The sequence below is a fragment of the Rhinatrema bivittatum genome, chromosome 3, assembly GCF_901001135.1.
Source record: "Rhinatrema bivittatum chromosome 3, aRhiBiv1.1, whole genome shotgun sequence".
Taxonomy (NCBI): domain Eukaryota; kingdom Metazoa; phylum Chordata; class Amphibia; order Gymnophiona; family Rhinatrematidae; genus Rhinatrema; species Rhinatrema bivittatum.
The window spans coordinates 441,210,090-441,223,923 of NC_042617.1; the positions used below are offsets into that span (position 1 = coordinate 441,210,090).

General features: G+C 43.7%; 1 long non-coding RNA gene across 1 annotated transcript in view; it reads right to left on the reverse strand.

Annotated features, from left to right (window-relative positions):
- Positions 1 to 13,834, reverse strand: part of LOC115088818 — a 65,615-nt gene that overhangs the window by 16,457 nt on the left and 35,324 nt on the right. Inside the window, exon 2 of the long non-coding RNA XR_003855909.1 lies at positions 9,741 to 9,882. This is a non-coding gene — a long non-coding RNA (uncharacterized LOC115088818). The remainder of the gene's footprint in view (positions 1 to 9,740; positions 9,883 to 13,834) is intronic.

Below are 13,834 nucleotides of genomic sequence, written 5' to 3' on the forward strand. Positions count from 1 at the left end.
TTATCGGCTTGGGCGCAGCCGATAAACAAAACCGTGATCGGGCCCGATGAAAAAAAACCACATGTGAATCGGAACTGGAATCCGAACCGATTCCGGTTCCGATTCACATCTCTAACCGATATCTTCTTTGGTAGAAAAGATGCTGACTTTGGGAAAAGCAGTGGAGTAGATTCGTGATAAAATACTGTAGAAGGATAAAAGAATGGCATAGGTAGAAAAAAATTACTGGTAGACTGGGATCAATTCAGAACAATCTCCTGTGCTCCAGTATGGAGAATTTGGAAAACCAAATCAGATGCTGAAATGTGTGTTTTAAAAACTTTCTTAAAAATAATTGACATCTCTCTTGAAGAGGAACCATGCACAAATGAATGCACATGCAGATCTTAAATTCAACCCCTCAATGTGTAATTAAATCTGGAATTTGCTGCTTGAGGATATGCTTAGTGGAGTTAGTGTAGCTGGGTTTAAAAAAATGTTTGGATAAGTTGGAGGAGAAGTCCATTAACTGCTATTAATCAAGTTGTCTTAGGGAATAGTCACTTCTATTACTGGCATCAGTAGTATGGGATTTATTTAGAGTTTGGGTGCTTGCCAGGTACTTGTTGCCTGGATTGGCCACTGTTGGAAACAGGATGCTGGGCTTGATGGACCCTTGGTCTGACCCAGTATGGCAATGTCTTATGTTCTAATGGTCTGCAGAGCGGGGTAGACCGATGAGGGTTCCTCACTAGAGATGGTGTGGTAGTGGCCTGCAGTGCGGGGTACATCGATGAGGATTCCAGACTAGAGATGGTACGGTAGTGGTCTGTAGACCGAAGGTACTCACAGTAGCGAAGGTTCCAGGAGAGGCCCCAGAAAACGGAGCAAGCAGTAGTCTAAGGCAAAAGGCCCCTCCGAGGAGCTGAGAGCCAGAGACGAGGAAGGGCCCCCGAGGAGTGGGTACCCAGAGCGTCTCACGCCAAGGAGTAGGAACTGGAACAGGAAGTCTGTAGTGAGCGAAGCAGATTCAGCAATGAGGGAACTCATTGCCAAGTCGTCGGTAGGCAGGGCCAGCCGGCTTAAATGTTGTGGAAGGATGACATCATCCAGAGAGGATGCCCCCGAGGTTCCTGCCATAACGTGCCGAAGACTGGCCCGAGCGCGCGCACGCGTGCCTAGGGGATTCTGAAGGCAAGATGGCAGTCGGCAGTATCCGCGGCATCCAGGGAGGCCTGGGAACGGTAGGCAGGCCAGCGATAGCTGGCGGAGGCCGCAAGTCTTCCCAACAGAGTCAAAGCTGCAAAGAAGGAGGTGAGCAACAGCAGTCACAGCTGTCTGCGACCGACAGGCGTAACATAAAGCTGATACATTTTTCCATGTTTCAGCTTTTTCTTATTAATTAAACTGATCTTCCCTGCTTCTTACCTGAGCAGAACTTTAAATATTAAATTAGTGTAAATGAGGCCGAGATTGCGGTAATCTACTGTGCTTGTGCCTAGGCCTCAATTAATGTATGCCAACTGGATCGGGTAAGTGGGGGCCGGGGGAGGGATCCTGCTCTGGCATTTTTCCGGGTGTATGGGAGGCCTTGGGAGGTCCTGCTTTTGTTTCCTGGCCTTTATTTTATTTATTTTTTTTGGGGGGGGGGATTATGTTTGATTCATTTTTTTCACATGAATGAAACAAATCAAACATTCCATGAACCAAAATTAATGTGAAAAAAAACCTCCTGAAAATGATCTGAGAAACAAAAACACATTTTTTTCCCTGCATATCCATATTCATTGTAGACTTCAGTAAGGGCTGTTTCTGCGGAATGTAGAGGGCTAACATCAGACTGAAGCAGATAATGAATAGCTTGAGATGAAAGAAAGTCACAAAAGTGATGGTAAACAACTGACAAGTACTTTGGAAGCAAAAGGAAGGAGGGAGATGGGATGATAGTTGGCAGTGTGGGTAAGGTCCAGGGAGGGGTGTTTGAGGAGTGGTATGATCACAGCATGTTTGAAGGTAGCAGGAACAGTAGTAGTAAAATGTGATAGACTGAGGATTTAAGGAAAGATAACTGAGGAACTGAGTGGGAATGAGGTCAGAGGAATAAGTTTGAAGGAAGGGAGAAGATGGACATTTTCTTCCTCTGTGACTTCAGAAAAGAAGAAAATAGTAGTGGAAGCCAGGGGAAGGGGAGAGGAAAGAAGTGGGGAGAGGGAGATAGAGGTGACCTGGTAGAGAACTCAAGCTAATTTTGTCAAACTTGTCATTGAAGTAGTTAGCCATAGTTTAGGCAGAGAGTGAAAGGGGAGAGGGAGGCAAAGGAAGTTTGAAAAGGGAATTTAGTGTGCCAAAGAGATGGTAAGAATTTGATGCAAGTTTGTTAGTCAGATGCTTGTATTAATGTAGCAATCTTTCTTGGCTAGTGTAATAGCAGACTGGAAGGAGGTCAGTATGAATTTGAAATGTATGAATTCTTCATGGACACGGGATTTAGCCCAAGACACTGCAGAGTGAGCATAGGAATATACGAAGCAATTTTTAGGGTAAACCAAAGCAGGATTAGGTGTGTCTTACAAATGGGTAAGGGGAGGAGCAAGAATATTTAAAGAGAAGGGGAGTATACTGTTGTAAGAAGAAACTGCTTTGTCAACTGACTCAGCCAATGTAGTGGAGAAATAAGAGAAATGAAATGGTGGTGAAGAGGATGCAAGATTCCTGAAGGTGTTGGTGGTGACTGGATGAGCCTGTGGGGAGGTGGTTTAGTGTGAAAGTTATCCAAATTGGTCTGAGTTAGGAACAACTGAGGTGGAGAAATCTGAGGGCCAGCAGTTAGAGGAGATGACTTGGTCAAGCCAGTGACCATTCTTGTAAGCAGGGGTGGTAAAGCAGAGTTGAAGATCAAATGAGGAGGTTAAAGAAAGGAGTTTTCAGGCATAAGAGCCAGAGGGGTCATCAACATGAAGGTTAAAATCATCATAAATAAGGGATGGGGAAGATGGGTCAAGAATCAAAGATGTGTCAAGAATCAAAATCAATAAAAATGAGGAGGGGATTTATCATGAGGGGGGTCAATAAATGACAGCTACCTGGAGAAGTAGTGGGGTGAATATCCAGATGGAGTCGACCTCAAAGGAAGAATAAGTGAAAGATTGAGGTGGAAGAAGAGGTTGAAACCTTCAAGGTAGGGAGAACAGCAGTCCAACACCAGCACCACAGCCTACTATGTGAGGTATATGGGAGAAAAGGTAACCTCCATGACAGAGATTAACAACTGAAGCAGAGTCCTCAGGAGAAAGCCAGATTTCAGTCAAGGCAAGGAGAAGTGTATGAAGAAATCATGAATATAGGCAAGCTTCATGGAAATAAAGTGGACATTCCATAGGAAGCATGAGAAAGGAAGAGAAGGGGAATAGATTGGAGGGGTAATGGTTTGATGTGCACTGATGGGGTAAAAGTTGCCTAGGAGGGCCAAGATTTGGATTGATATCCCCAGCTGAGAGTAGGAGGAGCAGCAGCAGGAGAAAATGTAGAATAGAGGTAGAGATGTGACAGCAGTACATGAATGAAATATCAGAGAGAGTGAAGAGAGCTGGATGAGAGGAAGAAAACTTTGAAGTTCAAGAGCAGTGGACAGTGCAGATGACAGAATGGCAAATGAGATAAAGAATGGAGAAGGTGGATTTGATGTCAGGAGTAATTGGCAGCAGGAAATAAGTTTGGGAAGGATTAGCATCCAAAGAGAAAATGTAACTAATTGGAGCCATAGGAAATAAAAAGAGGTCTGCAACCTTCCCAGTACCTGGCCTGATGCTCGAGGAATGTGGGATAGGAGCAGCTCAGGCCTGAGGTGGGTCGTAGTGTCTTTCAAAGTCGACCATTGAGGCTGAAAAGAAATATGCAGATGGGCTGGAACCTCTCCAGTACCTTCTCCACCGTTGGCATGTTACATTTAAAGTACAGAAAGGGCTAGGGATGTGCAAAGCCCGAACCATTTGGTTCGGGCTTCGTTTTCGGCCCATTAATGTGAGCTAACTCCTGATAGTGCGCACTAACTCTGACTCCCAAAAAAAAACCCCCGAACGACAGGAAAAATGAAATTCCCGCTGGGGGCCCCGAAACGAAGCCCGACACGAAATATTTACCCGAAGTACATCTCTACATTCCACTATAAATATAGATAAATATAGTGGAATGATGGCACGCAGGATAAAAAGGGGCGGGGGCGAACGTATGCAGCCGGCCGCATCATGGCGGTGCATTTTTACCCACCACGGTTGCGGCCAGGCAGCACACTTTTTCCCCTATGCCTCCATGGGAAAAGGTGTTATTTCCCACATTACTGCTGGCGATAATGTGGAAAACATTATTGCCAGCAGCGCTGCCAGGCCATAAACCCGCCCATACTCCTCCCCTTCCCCTGCTTTAAATTGCACTGCTACAATAATGGCACATTGCAGTTTAAAGAATGACCCTGTAAGTTAGCTGGATAATTGTTATCCGGCTAACTTACGTAGACATTTATGTTTGAATATCTACCCCAAAGAGTGGAACTGAAAGATTGTCTCAGGGCTAGTAATGGCTCGTAGATGTTTTCTTTGGGCAGTGGGGAAATTCAAACCTTGAAAGGAAGAAAAGTGGAGGAGAGAAAAATTAATTATTGCAAAAGAAAAAGAAGACCCAGAAATAAATAAGAAAGGAGCAGTTAAGTCAAGGTACAGGGAATTAATATTTGAAATCTCTAGCTAGCTGCTTTGAAAGTTCTATAAGTTTTATTACTGCCCAAAACTGTAAGAACATTTGACAGAGCTACTTTTTCCACATAATTATTTTAATCAAACAACATTGATCTTTCCAGTTACCAATAATAATGCAAGTGAAGGGAGAGCGATACAGTACAAATCAGCAATTGTTCTGAGCAGAAAAGATAGAGGGAGGTTGCTCTATACTGGACTGATGTGCAGACGAAGACAGGATTCTAGACATAGAGCAGTAACTATTGACTTCTGACACATTCACTTAACATAATATTCAATCTCTTGACTTAAAAGGATGAAAATATTTTAGTGAGCCAATAATTGTAGACAGAGTTCAAACAAGGACTGACTATCTGACAGTGGGATTTGTATTAGGCAAGGTCTTTTCAGTTTCACTGTTATTAGGTTGTTTTTATGCTAAATATCTGAGTTAAACATTTTCTGAATCTGCTGTTCATATGTCCATTAGTAAACTTATAAACATACCATTTTGAATTACTTTCAGAAAAATATTTTCTGTTCACATGAATGCACAGTTGTACCAAGAGAGCCAAGACAGTGAAACAAAGAACATATCTTTTAAAAGAACATTTATTTTTATTTGCATTTTAGGTCATACACAAAACATCATATGACTGGTTAGAATCATACAAGAGTAGCTTTGGGAAATTTTATGAAGCAAAATATTAACAAAAATAAATCAGTATGAATGCTGACAATTAAGCAGGAAAAACATATGAAGGAGAGGGAAAGAAAGAGGAAAGGTAAAATGTTTTAAGACTTATTGAAATCTGTTCACTAAGGGGCAGGTTTTTAAACATACGCTGGCGCTTCCATGTGCTCATGCTACTCGGCGCGCGCACATAGATATGTGATTTTATAGCGTGCGCGCCAGTGAGCACATGTTATAAAATCTGGGGTGGTGCGCCCAAGGGGGTGGGTGGAATAATGTGATTTTCACGTGGCGACGCATCGCGGCCTTCCCCAGTTCCCTACCCCCTACCCTAACCTCCCTTCTTCTTCCCCTCTCTTCCCCACCCCCTATCCCTATCCTAGCTACACCTGTTTTCTTCATTTTACTTTTTGCTCCTCAACAAGAGCAGTAGCAAGGTGCGCACCCCGGTAGAGTGCCGGCACGCACTTCCCTAACACAGCAGCACATGGCCCTGTACTGGTGCCTCAAGTCCCACCCCTCCCCGCCCCCAGACCGTTCCTTTTCTTTGGCCCGGCACTTCTGCATGTAAAGCAGCCGAGCCCCTTCTAAAATGCACGCAGCGCGCTCAAGGACCAGCTGCACGTGTAAACCCCGTATTTTTACGCACGCGGGCAATTTTAAATCTGCCCGTAAGGCTTTTTTTTCACATGTTGCATGTATGAGAAAAGACCTTGATAAATTGCACCCATTTTAATTTGCAAATTTAAAGCACACGGCCAGATTAGAGACCCTATTCCTAGCAGCTTAATGCAGGCATCCTGTATATTCCAGTCATGCTGAGCACTTTCCATATGTGGAAACTTGAAACTGACACATCTACCAGCCTGATTCAGTTCTTATACATATTTAATAACTGCATGGCATGATAATTATGTCTAGATCAGATATTAAAGATTTTCATACTCGGCAGAAAACAGGAGGAAATATTTCCTAAGTATGCACGTGGGAAATTCATTACAGTATATGTTATATTATGCTGTACTGCTGTATTTTATTGCAACTAAGATGTAAACTGCTTTGGCTTCCCTGTAAAATGAAAAAAGGCAGAATATGAGAATAAAATAGACATCTAATTTCTCTCTACATGAAACATACCATCTAGATAAGAGTTGGCTTTCTGGCTCATGCCAGGTTATCAACCTGGACAGTTTTGAACAGCAGCACCTGGAAAACCATGGGAAAAAATGTTGGTTTGGTTTGTTTGGCTCAGTGATTTATTTTATTTGGTATTCATTTTTTTTGTTTCATTCATTCATTCTTTGGGGGTTATTTTGTAAGCCTATCGCACGCGAAAAGGGACTTTTCGCGTGTGATAGGTTGCCGGGGGCGGAGTTGGGGAGGGGAGGAGTCAGGACGGCGAGGAGGCGGACACGGCAGTAACTTTGCTGGTGGTGATAAAGTAAGACTCGTTATCGCCGCCAGTAGCGCACCCAATAGCACCACCTTTCACGGTGGTGCTATTGGGTGTGAAAGCCAGCAGCGATAACACCACGGTGGTGCGATTGCTGCCGGCTTTCACAGGCCCGCCCCCCGTTACCACCGGGATTCACCATTCTCTGCGAGAATGGAAAATCCCTGCCTTTTCCAATTAAAGTCAATGAATAGTATTTTGGGCTCAAAAACTGGGATTTTCTATTCTAATTTAGTGAAACTTTCAGACAGACATCAGTAGCAGAGGGACGAGCACTCCAAGAAACCAAGTGTGGAGCAAAGTGGCACCAAGAGGGCAATAAGTAGCATAAGACATCTTTATATGGCAAAATAGCCCAAGACATCAATACACCAAGGAAAAGTGAGAGCAGAAAAGTAGCACCAATGTCAGGAACAATCCAAGGCTTTAAAAAAGAGGCAAATGGCACCAAGTACATCTGTAGGAAAACCCCAAGCACCAAAAGAGAAGTGAAGCAGCACCATTAGTGGCACCAAGTCATGCCAAGACAGTGAGAGGGAAGCACAACCCAAACAGAAGCATGAATACCCCAAAGCATATGAGAGGAGCAAAGCAGCATCAGCAGTGGCATAAACACCCCAATGCATAGAGGGCCAGATTTTAAAAGGATTTACGCGCGTAACCGGGTCTATTTTAAAAAGGCCCGGCAATGCTCGCAAAGCTCCGGGATGCGTGTAAGTCTTAGGGCTTTAAAAAAGGGACGGGGTCAGAGGCCTCCGACAGAGTGGCCATTGCCGCTGTGTTGGAGGATCGCGTGCCGGCAGGCTGCTGGCATGAGCAACTTGCGCCTGCCTAGAGGCAGGCACAAAAGGTAAAATAATCATTTGGGGGGGGGGGGTTAGAGTAGGGCTAGGGGAAGGAAAGGTTAGGGAAAGGGGTGGGAAGGTCAGGTTAGGGGGAAGGGAATGGGGGAAGGCAGCGTGGCTCGGCACAATTGTGCAGCCCCTTGCATGCGCCAAACCCTGATTTTATAACTTGCGCGCCTGCGCGCGCAAATTATAAAATCGGGTGTACATGTGCATGCGCCGGGTAGCATGCACACATGTACACCACGCGTGCTCCTTTTCAAAATCTACCCCAGAGTGAGCAAACAGCACATTTGTATCAACATGTGGGGTAAGGCAGTGAGCACAGTGGAATAAACACCCAAGGCATTGGGAGGGAGCAAAATGATACCCATGATGGCAAGGCCAGGAGCAAGCAGGGCAGTAATACTCCAACTGCTTCATTGGTAGGACAGTACAACTGGTTCAATACCATGATAAAAGTTAAGAGAAAAAAGCAACTATGGAGTAAGAGAAAAAAGTGAAAGGGAAGTGTGGGAGCAGACAGAACAAGGAAAAATGGAGAGAGAACAAAATGGACAAGCAGAGAGAGACCAAGCAACCAAGGGAGGAGAGAATAAGAAAACAACAGGAAAGGGAAAGAGACCAGGAAGGCTGAGATAGACTAGAATCAAGACACCAAGGGAGAAAGAGAAAAAGAAAAGGGAAGTGCAAAACATATACAGGGGGAGCAAAAAGAAAGAAAACACGAAGGTCGGAGAAGGTATTTTTAATGGCTTTCTCCCCTCAAGAGAGAAGAGTGAGCAAGGGAGAACTGTCCTATCTAGCATTCCAGCATGCCCCAGTGGACTGATCAGGTTGGTAGTAGATCAGGTGATATAGTGCCCAAAATTTGACTAACTATAGCATGACACCACTTTTACTCCTTTCTGGATTGCAGGTGCCTATATATGAAGAGATAAAGGGAACAGAAACATCCTCTGTACCCCATATTACTACAGACAGCAAACAGAATCAACCTTTGACAGGAGTATGGGGGAACTGGAGGATGGAAAGGGAGGTAACATGAGGGGAGATGAAAGTAAGATGAATTCAGAATGGAGTGAAAGAGAAGAGTATTAACAAATGGAAGAGTAGAGGGATGAAAAAAGAGAAGGGTAATAAAGAAGAAAGAATATAAAGGAGCAGGAGAGTAGAGGTACTGACTGAGGGATGATGATGTGAGGGAGATGAATAATGGAGGAGGTGAATAAGGTGAAATTAATACAGTAATAAACAAATTAAAAAAGGAGATCCAAAGACAGAAGATAATGAAAGCTGCCAAGAAGAAAGGTCCCTCCATAATAACTTGGGTCCCAACTCCCACAAACACAAAATTGTAGCTTCATCCCCAGCTCGCTTTATTGAAAGTCAGATAAAGGTCCCTCCATAATAACTTGGGTCCCAACTCCCACAAACACAAAATTGTAGCTTCATCCCCAGCTCGCTTTATTGAAAGTCAGATAACCCTCAGGCTGATGTCCCATTACAGGACCAAAGACACCTTTACATTTAAGGGCTTTTGAAAGTTCAACCTGTCTTTATGGTCATTAAGTCCCTCTGAGTCCAAAATTCCCTTTCGGGTGGGGAAGTCAAGGGAGAAAATTAACACCAATGCCCTGAGCATTGTTAAGGCAAGCTTTTCTCATCACAGTTTTGGTATACAGCAGTAATGATCACACTGGAAGTGGATAGTGGTTTCCAATTTAACTTTACTAAGAAACAGATGAAAACTTACACTGTTGGTCTTTAACAATAAATCTGTGACTTCATAGTTTAATTTGCTTTGGTTTTAGTAATCCATTCCAATTTTAGAGATAGTTGTTTAGTTCCCTCCAAAATTGTGGTGGATAGGTTCTTAAATCCCAATTTAGATGTAATAAATTAAAGTCCCATGTTTTCATATCTTTATCCTGAAATACTAACCATGCTTCCTCTTACCCATTCTCCTCAATGTCCTTGCTGGCACCTGAAGAGTACTTCCTCATTCCTCTCTTCAATGATATCGTAGTGGTTCTCACCTGATAGATGCCACTGGCCTTCTCCAAAGTCCACTTCACCTCCTCTCAGGACTGAATGGGGAATGGGGATTCATTCCTTTCAGGACATCCACCGAATACTTCTCAGACTCCCAACTCTTTTAGGATGTTAAGCACTGAGTCCCTGGATCACCGGCAGAATGGGAAAAAAAACAGTTTTAAATACAAATAAAATGGATCAAGGAAGGGTAAAAAAACAAAAACAACTTACTTTAACCCAACTGAAAAGGACAAAACCGGACAATATTAGTTGGTACAAGGCAACTTTTCTTTCTTGCCATTACCAGACCTTCTTTTCTGAGGTATAAGGGTTCTTTACCAGAAGAAAATAAAACAGAATCAGGAGCAAGAACAGAAACATCATGCCCCCTATAAGGGATAAATAAAAATCCACACTGTAAAATGGTCACTCAGAGTTTTATACTCTGTGGAATCCACTATGCCAGCCTCCACATATGAGGAGCTAAAACCCAACCAGCATTTATTTCTGTTGCCCCTGTTATGATGGAACAATCCTTTTAATGGAGACCCAGTAGACTTTTCTACCCTACATAAAGAGTTAGCTTTCAGTTATGTTCATTCTCAGTTTAGTCCATTCTTCCCTTGGATTCTTTTACTGTGTTATAATTTATTCCAGTAACTCTTTTATTGACTGACTTTTTTTTTTATCTCTTCTACTTCTACAATTGTCTCAGGATAAAAAAAACCATGGGTTCATCAGTTAGTTCTGCCCAAAATTCAGAACTAATAATCTAGTCATACTGAAGTGTTAATATGGTGCACAAAACTTTATACCTTGTCATGCCTTAATATTCCGTCTTGGTGTAGTCAAATTATAATTAGTTTTTAAAACTGGAACTAAGGCACAGGAGAAAAAGTGGTAAGCACACACACCAAAAAATCTAATCAAATAAGTCCAAGATGTATAGTGCATACATTTAAAGAGTCCTTCTTTTTTAAGATAATTACTCATTTATTCAGAAGATGTTCATTATTAATAGGTCAATTTAATTAATTTAATTAATTTAATTTAATTAATAATTAACAGGTCGGCCGGCCGTCGGCCCCTATGACATAGTGAGGGCAAAGGTAGCGCCAGCGCCATTTTGAATACTGGCAATACGGCCCGAGTGCAGGAGGTCGCTCCTGGACCCCCGCTGGGCTTTTGGCAAGTCTTGTGGTGGTCAGGAGGCCCCCCCAAGCTGGCCAAAAGTCCCTGGGGGTCCAGCGGGGGTCCGGGAGCAATCCTCTGCACTCAGGCCATATAGCCAATATTCAAAATGGCACCGGCACCATTTTTATTAACGCTGCCGATGGCCTGAGAGGGCGAGATCGCTCCCCGCGCTCCCGCTGGACCACCAGGTAATTTTAAAACCTTTTTTGGGGGTTCGGGAGGGTGGGGAAGGGTTTTTTGATTATCGGATCGGTCGCAGCCGATAATCAGAACTCAAATCGGGCTGGGCAATAAAAATTTTAAGATTTGGATCGGAACCGGAACCGATCAGATTCCGGTTCTGATTCACATCTCTAGAAATTAGTATATATAATAAAAAAGCTGCATATGCCAGAATAATAGAAACACAGCCCATAATGACTGTATCAGCCTGTAGAGATACAGTATGTAGGGGCAGATTTTAAAAGCCCTACGCACGTAAATCCAGTTGGATTTACGTGCGTAGGGCGGTTACGCATGCCAGGCCCATTATCAAAAGGCCTGGTGGCGTGCGTAAAGCCTCAGGACGTGTGTAAGTCCCGGGGCTTACAAAAAGGGGCAGGGCAGGGGTGGGGCCAGAGCCTCCAGGCACAGGGACCATTTGCTGCTGTGCCCGAGATCGCTCGCTGGCTCTCGGCCCGTGCGCTCAACTTGCACCTGCCAGAGGCAGGTGTAATTTATAAAATAAAGGTAGGGGGGATTTAGGTAGGGCTGGGGGGTGGGTTAGATAGGGGACCTTTTACATAGAAATGGACCAAATAATTGAAAGTCTCACATTAATGAAGCTATATGAATAAAGGCAAATAAATTATATTGTAGAGAAAATGTAAGCAAATTGCAGAAAAAGCTGTATGACTCCCAAAATTGGTCCACAATACACCACAAAAATGAATAACTTGAAAATGCACTTTTGCATTAATAATTAACCTAAATGCTGACAATGAGACAGAAGGCACAAGTTTATAGAGGAAAATTATTTGAAGAAGAGGGAGGGGGAGAGAGAGGAAGGGGGTGAAATTAGGATATATAATAAAAAAGCCTCGGAGGGAATGGGGAAAGCCATTCGGGGATCCCCTAGGGCTCGGCACGCGCAAGATGCACTAGTGTGCATCCCCCCTGCGCTCGCTGACCCCAGATTTTATAACATGCGCGTGGCTGTGCACGCATGATATAAAATCGGGTGTACATTTGTGCTCGCCGGGTAGCTCGTACAAATGTACCCTGCGTGCGTAAGTTTAAAAATCCAGCCCATAATGTGACCAACCCTTCGGTTTGTCACTAGATGGCCCTAGGTCCCTTACTAGGTCTAGTAACAGCATGGGATTTTCCATTCTCTTTTACTCTCTTCACTGAGTTGACTGGATTGGCTATTCCAGGGCCATAAGGTGGAGTTGGGGAGTACAGAGTGTACTTATTTTGACTGAGAAGTTAAGGAGAAAGTAGCTTTTTTTGTTTTCTCACTGCTGAATTGGGCCCACTAACCCAGCTTGGTATTTTTCTTGCATTTAGAAGAGATCTTTTCTCAGTACACTCCCTGTCTGAGAAAGTCTGCCTCCCAGCTTTTGATAAATTTTCTTATGTTGGGGAACAATCTATGCCTTCTAATCCTGAGAGCAGGGGCTGGAGACCTGTGAGCAACCCCTTCTACCCCATAGAGAAGCAAGACCAGTGACAGCACTACCCAGGGTGAGACCTTCTGGATAGAGACTTTTGAATTTCTCCCCTTTTTGTTCATGTGGAGGTATTTGTCCCACCCCTCTACACAACCTGGTGAAGGAAACAGAGAGAATATAAGCTGAACTGGAACATTGGGCCTCTCTCTCTGAGAGATCCTTCAAGGTTATAGCATCAAGCATTGAGAGACTCCCAATTGGATCTCCATCCCCAAAGGAATCAGGACACAGGCCGTGGGCGTCAGACTGAACTTTGGACTCAGTGAGGATCTTTTTATGGCTTGGGGTTTCCCCATAGGATTTCCCCCCTCTTCTAGTTTGTTGCACGGATGAGTAGGCATTAGCAAGCTCACTCTTAGTTGCTGGAGAGAGATGGACACCAGCACCCCAGTAGGGACACTGTGGAAATAGTTCAGCTGTACAGTTTCAGCTGTTGAATGAGGTACAGTTATTGATCTTTTGAAAATGATCAGTAAATATCATTTGAACACCTAGTGTGAGTCCAGCCTGTCTGTCCTTGAGAACACCACACCAGAAAGACACACACACCATAGAAGAGACTCTCTATCACCTGGGCTACAGAGGGTTTCCTCTCCCCCACAGAATGAGCTCACTCCCTGGGAAGTTCAGGAAGAAGGGGAATGATGGCAAGAGGAGCCCCGACTTATAAATACTTTTATGGCCCTAGGGGAACCAGCACAACTCCAGCAAAGGGTTAAATAAGAACATCTATAAATAGACAGACAAGTCTATCTCCTTGTTAAGATTGGAGGGACATCAAAGTAAATATCCAACATTGCTCATGATGGAGGATGCAACGAGAGAAGTCACCTTTTCTGAGGGAAAACAGTCTACACTATTAAATGACAAAAAAAGTAGGTCTGATTCTAAGTGATGAGTTGACATCCAATGTTCAACCAATGGAATTTCAGTACAAGTATGTCGTATGCAGCTCAGATTTTCAAAAATCCTGGTCTTGAGCAATCATTTTGTTTTGCCTACATAAAGTAGAGGGCAGGGCAAAGTATAATATTAGTTTGCATTTTAGATTGCTGTCCACCCCGATGCAATTCACTATGGAAACACGGACCATACTGGGGGACCTATCTCTTGTTTGAAATCCTAAGGGTGAATTTTAAAAGCCTGGTGCACACCAAAGCCAGGAGATATGTGCAGAAGTAGGGGCTGGT